The 14,867-nt window shown below is 32.9% G+C and overlaps 1 long non-coding RNA gene across 1 annotated transcript; it reads right to left on the reverse strand.

The window, feature by feature from the left end:
- Positions 1-329: 329 nt before the first annotated feature.
- On the reverse strand, positions 330-1,461 carry LOC143234676 (uncharacterized). The gene is made up of 2 exons (XR_013018755.1): positions 926-1,461; positions 330-575 (listed from the first exon to the last, which is right to left on the reverse strand). It is a non-coding gene; the product is annotated as an uncharacterized LOC143234676 (long non-coding RNA).
- Positions 1,462-14,867: the final 13,406 nt, after the last annotated feature.

Here is a 14,867-nt window from a genome sequence, read left to right on the forward strand (position 1 = left end):
GACGATTTCTTTTGCTAGACTGTAGATTGTATTAAAACTCTATTAGTAGAATCCACATACTTGCTGTTCAATTTGTCAATGCATTTCTCAATCGAATTATTAGCACGATCTTTTCGGTGCGTAATACAAATGCTGTGAGCTTTTGATGAAAAGTGTTTATTCATCTTCTTTCTTAGGGAAGCTTGTTGAATTTTTTATCTCTTCCAGAAGGTTGAACACTGCAAGTGACCCATTCTTGTGACATGTGAATTCCTTTCATGTTCACTAATTTAAAATAAAATTTGGAACATATATCACATCCAACATTTTTACTACGAACAATCAACCCATCGTACTTTTCCTTGAAGTTCATATACTGTTCTATACTCCAGCAATCTGGAAGATCGAGTGTTTCAACTTCTTCACATTTACCTTCAGCGACATTCGCAGTACAACTTTCATTAGAATAATGCCGTAAAATTAACTTTGTTTCATCGTCATTTGCATCTTGCTTTAAAGGTTCGGTTCTAGGAACTTTACGAAAAAAGCTATCCATATCCTTTTGTCTCTTCATTTTAGGGTCCGACGTCCGAGCACTGAAATGAAAAGTATTTTTAAGACCTTCACTATAAAACTTATGTAAGGTCTTTATGTTAAATTACTTTCTTTTACAGAGTGAGGCGTAAATATTGAAACATAATTTAAAACTAAATTAGACTGATAGTTAAACAATACAGTTATAAATGAAATTAGACACAGAAAAAGTTGAAAAGAAAATAATAAATTACCTTTCTTTGTTCCGAAATAAAAGATGTGCTACAGCTGAGTGAAACTGTAGTTTATAATTCCCGCCTTAGGACAATTTAATTGAACTTAATTGGGTTGAACTAATTAATTGAACTTTACGTATGGATTGAAAACACAATTTAAATAGAAATTCACTTACTTTATGATGCTTCCACGAAAAGTATTCGAGAATAAATGAGTCAAATTTCAAGGGACTTGATTATATACAAATGAAACGAGAAATCAATCATAGTTAGACCCTTCGTCCGTTAAAGTAAATACTGTTTCAAAGATGGCTAAAGACACGTCGAACATCGACTAACAACAGAAGCATTCTATTCGATGCCACATCACACTAGCTGAATTGTGATTTGCCAGCCATCAGTCAGACAGCTAGCTGCGCGCATTCCGAAAAAGCATTATGACGAGATGAATAAGCTGACAAAGTTGAGTGCTGAGCATAGATAATAGATAATGTAGATAGCCAGACTGACTTCCGCGTTGTGACCAAAATTCTATTGAGAAAGTTGATGATGGGGAAAATCGATAGAGTAAGTAACGCTTGCCACAAGCGGCTGCAACCGACATGTGTCTGCCCATGTGTTTCCTTCGTACTTACAAGTAAATCACTTGAATGTAGAATTCATTCTGTGGTCTTCACGTCATTCGTGCATCATCTGCGTCGTCTCCACTCTTATTTTTATTGATTGAATAGAATGGCTAATGTAAATTCTGAACGAACCTCGAGGACAAATCGAAGAACGTGCAATGCGTTTAACTGCCGAAATTATCGTGTGAAGGGATCAGAAATTTCTTTTCACCGGTTTCCATCAGATCATGAATTACGTACAAAATGGATTTTAGCCACACGGCGGGAAAATTTTAATCCTTCCAAATCGGCTGTCCTCTGTTCGAAATATTTTGAGTCTGACTGCTTTATCGATTCAGATTGTTCTTTTTCTATATTATCGCGAAAAAGACTGCATGGAAACGCCGTTCCCAGCATTTTGACTTCCCTGACCGTCTTCAGCAACCGCCTATCAAGAAAAGGTGCACCTCAACTTCAGCTGTAGGGATTAAGTCGTATTGGAAATTGCCTCTTGCGTATTTTCTTGTTAACGGAGTTTCTGGTAAATTTTTACATGAAGTTTTGCGAGAAGCAATAAACAAACTTTTTGAGGCTAGAGTGACCTGACCATTGTTTCAATCACACTTGTGACGTTCCCTCCTCAGATTCCCTGCCGGACGTGACTCTTTATTGTTCTCAAGGTCTCTGCGGAGAGCACACTCCTGTTATAAATATAAATTATAAAATGCAATTTTTGAATATTTTCATATTGTCAAAAGATGTTTACTTACAGGATTAGTTTCTATTTTGTTATCATACACATCTGCCATTTGGAAATAACTAAAATCACAAAGAACATCTGTATATTTCAGTTGGTCTGACTTATTCTCCAATCTGAAGATAGCTGGAACCACGTTGGCTAGTCGAAGAAGTTCAGCAATGACTGCATTACCCCTGGACACCAGTCGTAGCAAGTTTTGTCCACAAGCATTATTATCAGCTAGAAAATCTACCATTTTGACCACGATTTCACCAAAAAACCTTTAGCGTGATCATGAAGTTTCCACTGTGTATTAATAAAAATGACAGTTTTAACATAATAAAACAAAAGTTTTAAATTATGTTTCACATTTTATACACAGAAGGTAGATAGTAATGTCATGGTCACAATAATTTGTTGAAAGCTATGTTTTCAATTTTAGCTATTCTTAGCAAGTTTCAACATTAAGTGGTATACCTCTGTTTAAGTAAACACAGTTGATGATTTATATGAAATAAGTATGCTGAACTATATACTTGTTATAATTAAGTTTAACTTATTATATGAAGGATTTGAAATTGTTGATGTTTGGAATGTAATAAATTCTAAATTACCGATTGCGGTTTACATTCTCTTGTGCTTTAAAAGATTATACATTTGTAGCAGTCATGGAATCTTTCCAGCCATTATATTACTAAGTGACTGAAGGTACATTTGTACCAGTTACAGAAATTTTCCAGCTACACCAGTACTGACTGATTAAAAATACATTCAAATGAGCTTTAGAAACTTTCCATCTGTGATAATGATTAACTAAATTACAGATCTAAGTTCTAAAGGCAAGACATCAAAATCTAAATGGTATTAGTTTCATGGAAAGAAAAAAACTGATTATGAGAACAAAATAATTTGAAGATTTTACTGCTTTATATAATAATTACATATATAATTATTCTACAAATAGCAAGGAATGCATTTATATTTCAAAACATACTCTGCCCGTTACTAATGGAATGACACATCCTCTCTTAATCAACGTTGGTTACAATGCCAAACTACAAAACATTTGATAATTACTAAGTAATTCAATATCAAATTTGTTAGTTGTTTATGTTATTAAATAATGATATGAACATTAATGTTTAAATTTCTCTAGTATAATGTTTTGATTCTCCTTATAGAGATAAAATTATTTATATAGTCTGGTAACATAACCAATCGGCTCAAAATTGTATTATTCCAACACCGAGAAAAAACAGTGAATATACACTGAAAACAAAACAAAGTCCCGAGGTAAATAATGCCTCAAATGTTAAATTAGGACAAAGCCTAAGTCTAACTGTTAGACTGGTGGTGAAGGTACAGAAACCCACAATTAGTACTTATTCTACTTCTAGTCTTACAGTTACATTGATATTAGTATCATTCTATGGGTATAAAAAAATGAACACCATACCACTAACTTATATCATAAAATATTGTAAAATGGTCAATGAAAATGCAAAACGACATTAAGTTTAGGTTGTTGTTTTTGTTTGCTTTGATGTAATATTTTATGACAGATCCTATATTAACTTAATTACTAATAGTTATAGATGGACTAAACTGTATGGTGTGCACTCTCAGTCTCTATAGCAGCATATGACATTTAAGTTTTAAACAAAACTATGAGGTACGAGAGCCTAATAGTAGTATCAGTAAATCACTAACATTAAATATACAACAATAACTACAAGTGTAACATTATGTTAATAACACTACCACTAATACTAAAGGTAAAACTGTAAAATTAATGTTAATGTCAGTTTGGAACCTCGAGTGAAAACAAACAAAACCACCTTTGGATAACGAAATAACAGTTTGATTAACTTTTGTTTCCTGTCTTCATATATTACAATTTATACAAAATTTCAACCACAGTTTAACTTTATGCATAACCGAACAGTAAGCGTCTCCGAGAAAGTGTAATATATACGAAACAAATTACCGTCAAAAATATAAAATAATATTCCTACCACAAGTCACATCGAGCATTTCTAATTAAAGGGGTGTTGTTATTCATATGACATTCGTTACCTGGATTTTTAAACTATAAATACGAAATCCATCACTATTAATTAATAAAATATGCTGGTATTATTATTTGGAGTAATCTTTTAAAACATTTTATTATTAAAATAGACAATTAAATGTGGATCTGAATAAGACTAAATGAAAGAAATCCAGAAATTAGAGCTTCTGCAATAGAACTGGGACAATTATTTATTCATTTATATAAGAAATTTTAAAATTATATTTAAAATGTTGATATATACAATATTTTGTTGTTGAATAATGCCATGGCCTGGCAAGGCCAAGCGCGTAAGGCGTGCAACTCATAATCCGAGGGTCGCGGGTTCGCGCCCGCTTAGCGCTAAACATGCTCGCCCTCCCAGCCGTGGGGGTGTATAATGTGACGGTCAATCCCACTATTCGTTGGTAAAAGAGTAGCCCAAGAGTTGGTGATGACTAGCTGCTTTCCCTCTAGTCTTACACTGCTAAATTAGGGCCGGCTAGCACAGGTAGCCCTCCCTATCTCGAGTAGCTTTGTGCGAAATTCCAAAACAAACAAACAAACATTGAATAATTCCTCCCGATGAGACTGCGTTAAGTCAACGAATGTAAAATGCTAAAAATCAAGGGTTTGACTCACCTCGGTGGACACAACTGATAGCCTGAATAGTTTCGCTGCGAAATGCACACGTCGTTGTGTGATATTCGTTTGAATGAAAAATGTAATTAATCATTAATGAATGATGTTTGTTTGAAGGAAAGCAAAAAGGTACACAATGAACTATTTGCGCTCTGCCTACCACGGGATTTGAAACTCGGTTTCTAGCTTTTTTATGTCCGCAAACATATCGAGGTGCTACTGAGGGGAATCATTAATGACTGATCTATTGCCCAAACTGGTACGTGTACTGTAAATATATTATTTCGTTTAATTTTCACAACGCTTCTGTGCTAAATAAAAATTTTAATATCAATTAAAAGAACAAGTCAGATATAGGGTTTTCAGTTGAAACAAATCAAATAAAAATTTCAAGAAAAATTGTTGAAGAGTTATTGTATCTTAATACGAACATTTTAAACATTCCTTATTTATTTTATTTGGAATAGGGGTAATTATATGTATAGATTGTGATTAGGTTAATTCAGTAAGAGCTGATTTCCTTTCTTTTGGCCCCCCAGTGGCTCAGCAGTATGTCTGTGGACTTACAACGCTAGAAACCGGGTTTCGATACCCGTGATATGCAGAGCACAGATAGCCCACTGAGTAGCTTTGTGCTAATTTCAAAACAACAACACCATTCGTTATATTTTGCTTCCCAGTGGTTCAGCAGTATGTTTGCAAACTTACAATACTAAAAGCCGGGTTTCGATATCCGTGGGAGTTAGTTAAAAAAGGCCTCAGCTAGTACAGCAGTATGTTTTCAGATTTACAACGCAAAAATCACGGATTCGATTCCCCTTAGTGGGCTCAGCAGATAGCCTGATGTGGTTTTGTTCTAAGAAAACACATGCACACACAAACCCTTTCTTTTTTATGCGTAAAGTTTTAAAATAATACTGTTATAGTGATTATGCATAAGGGTAAATTTATGAAAAATTTAGCCAGAATTTAATATATTTAGTGTTTGTTTGATTGATATTTTATTAAATACTTTTCTGAATAAAAATATCTAAGATTTCTAAGAACCTATGATCGAAAATAAAGATAACTGTATAAGAGTATGTTTAACACATTAAATGTATTTTACAACTACTGCCAACAACTACTTTCGCTAAGACTATTGACTCCGATACATTTGAGACGAATATTTTTCTTCATTGGAATTTACGAAGATTTATTTTTTTTCCATTAAATTACCCTTGTCATCTGCTATTTCTCAACAGAAAATGCGGCTATTGACAATATCAGGTATTTATAATCGAAGTAACTCTTTTATTAAAATAGTATAACACTTTAGTCTCAAACCGTCCTCAGTCGAGAAGATAAAACATGATATTCATCTCCAATGAGTAATTTTATTATATCTCTAACAAATTCTTATGCTCGACTCTCACGCTATTTTGCAAAGTAACCTCATTTTTCTAAAGTCTAAACAAACTCTGTATTTATCCGTTTAATGAGCTCTGGTACTGGGCGACATTTTGTCGTAACTACCTACGAAGACACTGAGGTCCTATCATAGTTTGTTTCTTGTTGTGGTATTTTTCTTTGTTGGTAGGGGCTTCCTTCACACACTTTCAGTGTGGCATAATGGTTTACGTCATAGGTTACAGGAAATGGCTCTACCCCAGGAAACTATTCGCTGGCTGTCTAACTTCCTGAAAAACAGAATGTGTAAAGTAAATGTGAATGGGGCCCACTCAGGGCCCTTTTCACCCGAAGCAGGAGTCCCGCAGGGAGGGGTTGTTAGCCCTATATTATTTATCATGTATGTTAGTAATATGCCTCTGTTGGACCTAACTTTAGATTTTGCATCACAGTTTGCTGATGATGTAGCAGTTTGGAAAAGTGTCCCCACTCCGTCAATAGCAGCAACGAACTTACAACCAGTTTTAAATAACATCGAAGAATACTGCCAGAAATACAGAATCAAAATCAATATTCCATAAACCCAAGTGACATTATTCACCAGACTGAATAAGCTGAAAAAAGATCCACCAAAGCTCTACATGAATGGATCACTTTTACTGACTGCTACATCTGCTAAATTTCTAGGTCTTAAATACGATTCAAAATTAACGTGGTTACCGCACACTAAAAACATAATGAAACGAATATGAAAAAGAGCAAACAATGCAAGAAGTCTTTCAGGTAAAAACCAAGGAACATATCCAGGCAATATGCTCAAAATCTACAAAACGAACATTAGACCCATAATAGAATATGCATCACCTGCCTGGATTAATATAGCACCCACACACTTACAGAAACTTTAACGAATACAAAACTCAGTTCTAACTTCGGCATATAAAGTACCACGAAGCACATCATCCACATTCATGCACAAGTATGCAAACATAGACACAATATCCGAAATACTCTGCATAATTCTCTAAAATATTTCAATAAGAATTGGCATAAGAATAACTTAATGTGTAATCTCGACAGATACCGCGTACATGATGTAAATAGTCCTAAATACCTCTCCCCCTTTTAACATGTATTTAAGAAATGTTACACAAGCTGGCCACCTCTCACTAGACAATTATTATTTTTTTTGTTTAATTATCATTATTTTTATTTTTCTTATTTATTTTTTATTATTATTTTATTTTATTTTTTTATTTTATTTATATTGTTACTTCAAGTAGTGGTAGCATTTTCTCCATGGAGAAAAACAATATAAGAAGAAAAAGGAGAAAAGTACAAAAAAAACAAAAAAAAATATATATGAAAAATACAATATGAATATATATATAAAGAAAAAAATTACAAGAAAAATAGTTAAAATAGAAAAAAAACAACAAAAAAAACTTGTGCGTCCATGCATGGACTGTGCCCTGATGTTATACTTTTGCTCAGATCCTAAGCTTTAAAAAAAAAACAAACCCTAACGACAGACGCTATCAACGTTCGGGATGGAAAAAGAGGTCTTATGTACCTGACACCAGTGGTGGGATTCAGGGGGGTTCGCAGGGGTTCGCGCGAACCCGTTCTTAAAAATTTTTGAGCTTAGCGAACCCGTTGATGGCTTCAATTATACCGTCGAATTGTTGATGTCGTGGAAACTGATTGCGTCACACTTCATCACACATTTCGACAAGAAAGATTTAATGAGAAAATCACAGACCGTATTATTGACAAAGTTCGTCAAGTGAATGCAGTCAGTTTCTTAATTGTCCATACGTTGAACCCCATCTCGTCGATGTAGATGACACGGGGTGCGCGAAGTGCCGTCTCCATGAACCACAGGGCATAGTCTTTCCTTTCAGCCTTCACGTCAGGCCGATTTCTGTCGGCTGGGGCGGCTTGCAGTTTCTTCAGAGTGAAAAGCATTCCATGACAAATTTTCCCCAGATGTTGTGGGGTGACAGAAGGCTTATCTGGAAACTGTCTCCGGAGCTCAGCACCACAGATAATAGATAAAGTAGATAGCCACACTTCTCCCATTTGCATGTCGGCGCGTGTGACCGTTTTCCTATTACCATTCCCGCTACGGGGGAAAATCGATAGAGTAAGTAACTCGCTTGCTTGCGCTGCAGTCATGTCGGCTTATGCACGAGTCATCATAAGCGTGCATTCGTTTAAGTTTAATTGACTATTTGGAAATTTTTAAAATGAAATAAATAAAAGATTTTAAAGCACTTTTTCCTTTATTTTCCTTTTCAAATGATGTATCAGTATAGACTTCCGGAAAAGTAAGAGAACCCGTTATTATTGAGGCCTTCCCTTGAGAGAACCCCTTCTTAAATTTTTGAATCCCACCACTGCCTGACACTCCTGGCTATTTAACATCCATACCCAAACACCCACACAGTAAAACTCGAAAAACTCACACGCTTTCACAAACACACGTAAATATAATTTGATGTTATAACTTGAAATTAAAGTCAAACTTCAGCGTGTGTATATATATATATAATAACAATATATAAATATATAATAACAATATATAAATATATAGTAACAATATATAAATATATAATAACAATATATATATATATATAATAACAATATATAAATATATAATAACAATATATAAATATGTAATAACAATATATAAATATATAATAACAATATATATAATAACAATATATAAATATATACTAACAATATATAAATATATAATAACAATATATATATATAATAACAATATATAATATATATATATACAATATATATATATATATAATAACAATATATATATATATATATAAATATATATATATAATATATATATATATAAACAATATATATATAACAATAGTAGTAACAATATATATATATATATAATAACAATATATAAATAAAATAATAACAATATATATATATATAACAATAATATATATATATATAAAACAATATATAAATATATAATAACAATATATAAATATAATAACAATATATAAATATGTAATAACAATATATATATATGTAATAACAATATATATATATATAATAACAATATATAAATATGTAATAACAATATATAAATATATAATAACAATATATAAATATATAATAACAATATATATAATAACAATATATAAATATATAATAACAATATATAAATATATAATAACAATATATAAATATATAATAACAATATATATAATAACAATATATAAATATATAATAACAATATATAAATAATCACGTTTTATAATTTTGTGAATACACACCATACTTCTACTTTAGTGTATACATGCTTTCAATATTTGAAGTGTTTGAAATTCTCAGAATGCCACAAATATTGCATTCCTCACTTCTTTACAAATGTTTATTCTCAATAAAAATTTCATCACCAAATATATGTTTCCACCTTTCCATTTGTACATTGAGTAACATTTACATGTTTCCATCTTTCCATTTGTACATTGAGTAACATTTACATGTTTCCACCTTTCCATTTGTACATTGAGTTACATTTACATGTTTCCACCTTTCCATTTGTACATTGAGTAACATTTACATGTTTCCACCTTTCCATTTGTACATTGAGTAACATTTACATGTTTCCACCTTTCCATTTGTACATTGAGTAACATTTACATGTTTCCACCTTTCCATTTGTACATTGAGTTACATTTACATGTTTCCATCTTTCCATTTGTACATTGAGTAACATTTACATGTTTCCACCTTTCCATTTGTACATTGAGTAACATTTACATACTTTCTCCAATATTTCACTTTTAGTCGATTTTTAGCTGAGTAGCAAGCTACCACTTTTACTTCTTAACTATCCTCATAGATAAAATAATACTTAGTATATATATATATGTTCTTTATTCATTTCTAATGGCAACTCAAAATTAATCATATGTATTTTGCTCGTGGTTATACTTAATAACACTTAACACTTTCTATAACAGTTAGCCACAAACAACACAATCATAGTGACCACAATAATATATTTCTTTTCAAAGATACCTCATACAGTGAACGATAAAGTTAACATCACTATCTCATAACTAAGTGGATATCACTAACTGTATATCAAATTGTATGAAAATCACTTTCTGTCTTCACTTCATTCATCAGATTTTATGGCTACTCTTTCTTCTTTTCAGGTTCTTATCTGGTGGAAGAAATGAAGCACTGATTCATGACTATTGATAGAACACAATCCTTCCATTTCATAGACTGTTCAAACGGCTGAACACGATAATCAGGTATAATAGAATTATCATGAGTGAGTTGACAACTGACAAAGCTCTCAAGGTTCACACACATCACACCAGTTTAGCACGATAATCAGGTATAATAGAATTATCATGAGTGAGTTGTCTTTACAACTGACAAAGCTCTCAAGGTTCACACACATCACACCAGTTTAGCACGATAATCAGGTATAATAGAATTATCATGAGTGAGTTGTCTTTACAACTGACAAAGCTCTCAAGGTTCACACACATCACACCAGTTTAGCACGATAATCAGGTATAATAGAATTATCATGAGTGAGTTGTCTTTACAACTGACAAAGCTCTCAAGGTTCACACACATCACACCAGTTTAGCACGATAATCAGGTATAATAGAAATATCATGAGTGAGTTGACAACTGACATAGCTCTCAAGGTTCACACACATCACACCAGTCAATCAAATGATGAGTCCCGTCTTTTATAGAACTTTCAAAGAGAGTTTAATGTAAGTTTGGTTTATGTCACGACAGCTGTCAATTAAATGTGAGAAGTCATATTGTATCTCTTTCCACTCTAAGTTGTGTATATATGTCGTACACCACTCTGTGTGTCTTTTATCTTCATAGCATAACATTTCCCTTTAAAAAGGTGCTTTGAAACGATAGGTATCGGTGCATCATGTTTAGGTATCCTTGATGGCCAACTCCACAACATAAACGTCTGCTACTCAGAGTCTTTCATCTTCTATTTTAGTGGCTTTATTTTTTTTCTAATAATCATATTGTTCTAGGTTAGGTGAAACCTAAACATGGTTAACCTAACAGTATTTCCTATTACGATCTTGTTCGTTATCGATGCGATAAATCACAACAACTCCCTAAGTATTTGGATTTCTCGTCACGAGCTGAAGATATAGTAACAAACTCGCACACCCCACTATCTTATGCACACTTTCACTCTTTTACACGCATTTTGACTCATTGCCTAACACACTTCCACTGGAGTTGTCTTCCATAACTGGAATAGCATTTTCTTTACTGCTATAGTGTCGTCTCTGTCCTCTGTTGGCTAAGTCTTGTCTAGTAGTGTCAATTCATAACGTTTATCTCGTCATCTCCAGTTAACTTTCTCTTAACGTTTGGTTCTCAAACGTTTTGTCATCATCAATTTACTAATTCTCGTTCTAGTTATAAATGTCTTCTCCAACTGTTCACATCTTGATTCCCGAACATTCAATGGTTTTTCTTTCTCTAATCCCAATAATTTTGCCAAATAAAGTTCATTTTATAATTAGCTAACCTCATCATTGGTTAAACTAGTTGGAATTTTGTCATCAGTCTACAAGAAACCGGCCTACGTTCTATTTAGATGAGTTATTGTCATCTAATTCAACCATTTCAGTGGTCTTTGAATAAAACAACCTTATATTGCTGCCTAGTCCTGTTCGAGTTGATTACTAAATCTTTTGATAACTTAGATTGTATAAATTAGAATAATGAAACCTAACACAAACAGAACTACATTATCCTTATTAAAATATGACAGAATGTAACCTTGAAAACGATTTTTTTTGATTAACTTAACTACAAAATATTTTCTTACATGTTAAATCCAACATTCATCACTTCACAAGAAACTCTCATTTACTTAGAGTAACTAGCACCAAAAAGTGACTGGACATTTTCTTCTCTCCTTCCTCTACACAGCAAGTGTTGTCTGTAAAGACTGACAAAATGAATTGAATGACTACTCATGACTAATTCTTGCCATTTTTTCTTATGACGCAGTTAAAATTGACTTGTAGAAGTGGTAAGCACTAATATTTAATCTACTTATAATTAGCGTGTTGAAGATTTTTATTATGTAGGAATGAGGAATACGAATATTTGAGAAGTTACCTTTGAGAAAATATGTAAACAACTAAATAAACAGGCAGATAATAAAATGAGGAACTCCCCTTTCTATTGTGATAAACATGAGTTACTTTTATCAACCCCTTATAATTTCTTCTTATGACGTGAAGTTTCTATATTAATTGTAATTATATTATTTAAACTACATCTTATCTCTGCTACCAGTTGTTAATTAATTAACCTTTGAACTTTTCGTTCAAAAGAAGTGGGCGCCAGAAAGAAAAGAATATAAAATCTAGTTTGGCTCAAACAAACAGAACAGTTTACAAGTGTTCATTAGGATAAACTCGTGTCCTCCTCTTACCGAAAAAATAAATGTTTTCAAGAATTTTTTTCTCGAAAAATTTAAATCGACTGGTGGATTTTTCCTTTCTTTTAATTTTTAATACTGAACATTGAATAATCTCTTTTACTTCACATAACTGTCCACGTAATCTGTATTTTTAGACTAACATTTATCTATTTCACAAGTTCAGCTGTTAAACCTGTTTAAACTGTATGACCGTCAGTGGTTCCAAGGTTCGCTCCAATTTACCACTAGTCCTCCCATCTCCAAGAAAACACGCTCTACTTTTATGGTGATGATAAACCCACTTGAAATAAAATTTATTCTAAGGACGACTGGTATCAAAACTTTAATAATTGTTAACATGGAGATGATCTAAGCATTGTTATCTACGTTATTTCAGTTAAAGTTTTAATACCCATGCTAGCCGTTTCTGGAATACTCTACCTTTTTGTGGACTGTTACTTGAGAAAGGACGAGGTCTCGCTAATTGGTTGTGAGAGGAGTGGATGATTAGCTGTCTTTCCTTTCGGGTCGGCTCGCGCAGATTTCCTCGGATCTCTTTAGGCAGTAATCAACAAATATCATCAATAAAACTTGGTAAATCTCGAAAGATTAGTTACACTACTTTCAATATCACTATGTGATATTCCAATAGAGTATTAAAGTGACTGTGTATAATAATAAGGCATGACTAGTGTTAACCTTCTGAACCATGTTTGTTGTGTATCCAATGAGTGGCCCTGATGGTTCTATGATTAGGGGTGCTCGAAGCGTAGTCTGCGGATTACGGGTCCAAATCCACGTCATATCTAGCATATTCGTTCTTTTAGTCGTGGGGGCATAAAAATGTTATAGTCAATCCCACTAATCGTTTGTAAAAAAAAGCATCTTATAAGCAAACTTAATAATTATATAAGGTGGTATGTTTAATAAAGCCTTCGATTTTCTACTTTTATCCAACTATAGATCTTTCAGGAAATTTTATCTATAATGATTAAATTTAGAAAGTTGAAAAGGATAAGGGAAGATTTCATATTCGAGTGTAAATTATGGTATGTTTAAAATTATTTTACTTTTATACTATTCAACATCTACATCAGAAATTCAAGGATAGGCGCCAATAGCCATACTAAAGAATTTTATGTATTATTTAGGAAAATAATGTGTCCAACTACAGGGTGTTCGGAAAGTCACTGTGCAATTTTGTCTATTAATAAATATATAAGTGCACAATGACTTTCCGAACACACTGTATATAACAAATAAACAAGCAGTCAGGTTGTTCATCCAATTTACCACATGCGCCGCCCCCCAATGGCTCAGCAGTATGTCTTCGGACTTACAACACTAAAAACCGTGGTGGGCAAAGCACAGGTAGTCATTGTGTAACTTCGTGCTCAATTCAAAACAACAACAACACGTGCGCCGAGTTATACTCGTTTCAGTATATTGCAGCTCTGGTTATTAATCTCAGAGAATATGTACGATTTATATTTATGTATATTAAAATACACACTTACTGTCATATCCTTTTTATTTAGATATTGTCTTAGAGCCAGTTTTTGTTTAACTTTCTATAATTTTTTAAATTGTCTTTTGATAAGTTGACTTTGAGTTGGTTTTAAAATGGTTTAGCATTATAAAAACAATTCTGTTGACATTTCAGTTTATTGTAGCATTTTATTGTTTTTATTGTTGAGGAGAGCAGATGGTGTTAGTGAAAGGTGGTGAGAAACGTGGAGAATAGGAGGGTTATTATTGTTTGGAAGGGGAGTCACCTTCCATAAAACGTTAGGTAACTCTCCTTCTGGGGTTCTTTCTCTTTTCTGTCTCTTTGCCCGCTACAACCTGCTTGAAACTCACTGGACCAATTTCTCACGAAAAACATGTCTAATGAGATTTGTTTCTGCCTAGCACCCTCCCCATGTCTCACCACACTATGTATGCCACTTCTCTTCCTAAATTTTTCAAACCACCCCTACTAGCCTTAAAGGCATCACTTGTATCAGCACTCGTTCCAGGGGTGTTTTCAGGAGATCAGCATGCAGTTGCTTTGCTTTCTCACAAATGATGGTCTCAAAAATGCTATCACCAGCTAACACAAATAAACAGTTTTTCTACCTCTTCTACTGTTTGTTTCGTAAGCATTGTCACTCCCTTTGCAACATGAACTCCTTTGATAACCTCTTTATTTTTCAGTATGGTGCAG

The sequence above is a fragment of the Tachypleus tridentatus genome, chromosome 12 (genome assembly GCF_004210375.1).
Source record: "Tachypleus tridentatus isolate NWPU-2018 chromosome 12, ASM421037v1, whole genome shotgun sequence".
Lineage (NCBI taxonomy): Eukaryota > Metazoa > Arthropoda > Merostomata > Xiphosura > Limulidae > Tachypleus > Tachypleus tridentatus.